Raw genomic sequence first — 5,000 nt, forward strand, 5'->3', positions numbered from 1 at the left:
GTGTGTGTGTGTGTGTGTGTGTGTGTGTGTGTGTGCGCGTGTGTGTGTTTTATTGCAACCTGACTTAATGACACAGGAAACGAATGATGAGCGCCCAATGGCAGCTGTCAGTCGGCTCTACCCAGGTAGCCAGCCTGTTGTGCAAATGACTCCGTGTTTGTGAAGCGCTTAGAGCTCGTTCTCTGAACGAGGACAGTCGCTATATTAGCATCCATTTTATCATCAGCTAAGTTTCAGTTCCAGTTTGAGTAGCTCAAGGAGGCGTCACTGCGTTCGGACAAAACCATTATACGCTACACCACATCTGCCAAGCAGATGCCTGACCAGCAGCGTAACCCAACGCGCTTAGTCAGGCCTTGAGAAAAACGAAAAAAGAAAAAAAGGGAATAAATAATAGATAAGCTTACATAAATAAATAATAATTATAATATAGAAAAAGGTAGTAGTAATAATAATGATAATAATACTAATAAAATAATAATAATAAAAAATAAATAAATAAATAAATACGACAACAATGATGATAAATAAGCAAATAAATGTAAAACATGAAGACACACATTCACACATACACCCACACATGCATAACAGATATGCACCAAACATGCAGTTTCACAGATATGAAAGCACAGTCAAATACATATAAACGTACATGAGCTCCAACACACACACACACACACACACACACACACACACACACCACACACACACACATTACCCTACATTACACACATCATCAGCTAAACAGTCTGTAAATTACAACCTAGATATTAACAAGAGCAAAAGAAACAGTTTATAAATCACCAGCTAGATATCAATTCACAAGAGCTAAACAAAACAGTCTCCAAATCACAACCTAGATATCAACAAGAGTTAACCAAGCGCTCTGTAAATCACGACCTAGCTATTTGCAACCTCCCCTGCCCCCGAAAACGGAGTATGGCTGCCTACAAGGCGGGGGTAAAAACGGTCACACACGTAAAAACCCACTTGTGTATACGAGTGAACGTTTAAGTCACAGCCCAAGAACAACGATGACGATGACGACGACGAAGAAGAAGAAAAAGAACAACAACAAGGAGGAGGAGGAGAAGAAGAAGAAGAAGAAGAAGAAGAAGAACAACAACAACAACAACAACAACAGCAACAACAAGAAGGAGGAGGAGGAGAAGGAGGAGAAGAAGAAGAAGAAGAAGAAGAAGACGAAGAAGAAGAAGAAGAAGATTTTGATTGAATCTTTAATGGGTAAAGAATTAGGCACAGTAAAGGCCTTTTTACAATTCTGCCCATTTAACGACATAAAAAATAAAGAACGAACGACACAAAACATAAAAATAAAGAAATAAACTGAAATAAAATAAAATAATAAGAACGACGAATAAGAATAGGAACTTGAATAGTCTATTAAAGGTAACAAAGCGATGAAAAACTGGAACAATTGGTACATTACATGTACATAGGTACTTACACACACACACACACACACACACACACACACACACACACAATTATAAAACAAGCAACAAAGACATACGTACACATTCACGCCCACACACTCAAACACACACAAACACAAGCAAAATGGCGGAACCTACTGGCAGATAAATTTCGCCTGCTGTGAAAGCTTCTCTCGGTGATGGGGAAAATGAGAACCAGAAGTTTCGGCGGTACTGCGACGCGAAAGACACTGACTCGAACTGCAAAACAGCATGCTGAGGCATCTGTGGATGGTGCCTCCAGTTCAGCAACAATGCCAACCGAGTCCGACCGGCGAGACGGGCAACGGCTGAGCGCAACACCTTCGCCGACCGTGGAGCCATCTACCGCGGACACTTTAAAGGCATCAACTTCTGCGGTGTGTGGGAGTACGGATGCCATTGCGGAATTACGAGAAGTGATTCTGACGCTGTGTGACCGCATCACACTGCTCGAGGGTGCGGTAGAGCAACAAAAGAAAATAATTGAAAACAACAGATTGGCTAGTGTTCCCATGGAAACCACAGGGACACAAACTGACTCCTGCCTTTCAACAGCAACACCAACACCAACAACATACGCAGAGGCAGTGAAATCGCATCCCTGTGGCACTCCAGAGCAGCTGTCCACATCGAAAGTCCACATGTTGCCTAAAGGTAGGAAGACTGCAAAAGCAATAAGCCTGAATCGAGTGGAAAAAACAACTAAGCCCAAAAATGACGTCAAATTCTCATCCACTGACGACACTATCAATGACGCAAAACCCAAACAAAAGAAACTTCTCAACTCAAAAAAGAAATCAAATGACAACGTGCAAGAACTACCGAACACCCTGCTTCTTCACGATTCAGTCATGAATGGCGTAGAAAAAAATCGGCTTGGACACTCATATTGGTTCCATGCATCAAAGAAACGAACCCCCACATTGAGTGCTGTGCAAAAATGCCTACAAGAACTTGGCTCTGAGGGACAACAACCCGAAGCAGTGGTCATCCATTGTGGCATAAATGACCTGAAAACAGCTGATCCTGAAAAATCATGCAAATCTTTAGTGCAAGTCTTAAAGGACACGGCGAAAAAATATCCAACAACGAAAATCGTTGTAAGTAAACTTACTGTCGTGAATGACGAACGAACAGAAATGAAACGTCAACTGTATAACGCCATGCTGACTTCATATCTGTATGACGTGAAGAACATTTCCTTTATAGAAAACACCAACATAAAACATCACCACCTGCGGGACAAGTTGCACCTCACCAGGAAGGGGACCAGTCTACTAGCAGGGAACGTGGGGCGTGCTGTCAGGGACCTGCTGTGGGAGACCCCCAGGAGACCTGCCCGACCAGCGCAGCACTATCAACACCACGCCTACCCCGCCTTCCACCAGCCTACGTGGTACAACCCATTCAGCAACCTGATAGACTGGTCATTGTACTGATCACCAGGAGAACTTTCACTTGTGTTCAGATCTGATTTATTCCCACGTGAACACCAGGACGCTCTGCTGTGTACTGTTCGACTATTTTATCTCTGTTCTAAACACTATAATCATTAGTACATACTCATTTAGTATATTGATTCATAACCTACCGATTATTATTATTATTATTATTATTATATATATATATATATATATTTTTTTTTAATTCCTTTATTATTATTATTTTTGGTATTATAGTTTAATGTATTTTTTTGTGTTGCGTTAAATTAGTTAACTTTTTGGAACTGTGATCAACAATAGACAATCACTGAACTTTCTCGAGCAATGACTGTCAACAACAACCTAAATGTGTTTCAGTGGAACTGTCGATCTATTGGTACAAACTGTGATCACTTAGTGCAGCATCTGGCGAATCATAATTACCAGTTGCTAGCCCTTCAATCTCTAAATGTAAAGCGAGATAAACTTCCTAAATTTGATCACTATTACTTTCCGCCATTACATCAGAAGGTGGATACCAATGAGAAAATCAGCACAGCTATATACATTCGAGAAGGGGTTAAGTACACTCCATGCCCCAGCCCCGTTCCACCAGATATACCAAATATTCATTCTTGTGCTGTAAAAGTCCAGTATAATTCTTCACTCTTAACTGTCATTTCTGTATACCTACCTCAGGGTCCAAATGACTTTAATACAGAGTGGATTCGAACATTACGGACAGACCAGGACAAAAAAGTTCTCATCACGGGAGACTTCAATGCACACTCGCCATTTTGGGAGAAAGACTGCCAGTCGATCACTAGCAATCGTTTTATTGAAAACATTGTAGATACTTCTTTATACCTACTTAACGATGGCAGAATAACACGGATACCAGACAATCCAAGTCATAGAGCAACTGCCATAGATCTCACTTTAATCTCACCAGATCTGGCACCAATATGTGACTGGAATACACTGGATGACACTCTTAATAGTGATCATTTGCCTATTATAATAAGACTTGAATCTAAAATGCCTCAGTCAATAGATCCAAACGAGGATAAGATCCCAAAATATAATTACCGACATGCGAACTGGGATAAATTCACAAGTTTACTTTCATCGTTTCAAATTTGCAACATAAACGATACAGACATCAACAGTTTATATTCGACATTTACAAATGTAGTCATCACCGCTGCAAATGAATCTATACCCAAGTACAAATCGGTTAAAGATCATAAGCACTCTGGTAATATCTGGTGGAATGAGGCTTGTGAAGCAGCAAAGAAAGAAAAGAAGTCAAAATTCAAAATATACTTAAAAGTACAATCCATCCCAAATCATTTAGAGATGAAAAAGGCTAAAAATAAAGCAAATAGTGTTAACGCACAAGCGAAAAGGCAGTACTGGTCGTCTTTCTGCACAAATGAAGTTTTCAATCACAAAGATATGCAAAAGGTATGGGAAAAAACTAAAATCAATGAAAAATGGAATATATTTACCACAATGCCCAATTAAACTGGACCATACAGATCTACCTTCAAATATTGAAAAGGCAGAAGTTTTTGCTGACATGTTTGGTAATCACAGTAGAATCACTGGTTTGTCAGAAGAAAATAGAAAGTTCAGAGAAAGCCAAGAGAAAAATGAAATATACCAAGGTTCAGAGAGCGTAAATCACCTATATATAAATAGTGAAATAACACCAGATGAAATAAAGGAATGTCTCTCAAATCTCAGCAGCAAAAAAACAGCAGTTGGTTTAGACGGAATTTCAAACGAAATGTTGAGACATTTGCCTGGAAATTTGACTGATTTCTTACACTTAATTTTAAAGAAATGTTGGTCTGATGGTGACATTCCTCTTGTATGGAAACAATCAATTGTTGTCCCAATACACAAACAGGGCAAACGCAGAACAGATAAAAACAGTTATCGACCAATTGCCTTAACATCGCATGTATGCAAACTAATGGAAAAAATTGTTCTAAAAAGACTTGTTCATTATTGTGAGAAGCATAGTGTAATTCCTGTAAACCAAGCTGGCTTCAGAAAAGGTAGATCCTCCACAGAACATCTAGTCAAACTGACT

This window comes from Babylonia areolata, chromosome 32 (assembly GCF_041734735.1).
Source record: "Babylonia areolata isolate BAREFJ2019XMU chromosome 32, ASM4173473v1, whole genome shotgun sequence".
NCBI classification, from domain to species: domain Eukaryota; kingdom Metazoa; phylum Mollusca; class Gastropoda; order Neogastropoda; family Buccinidae; genus Babylonia; species Babylonia areolata.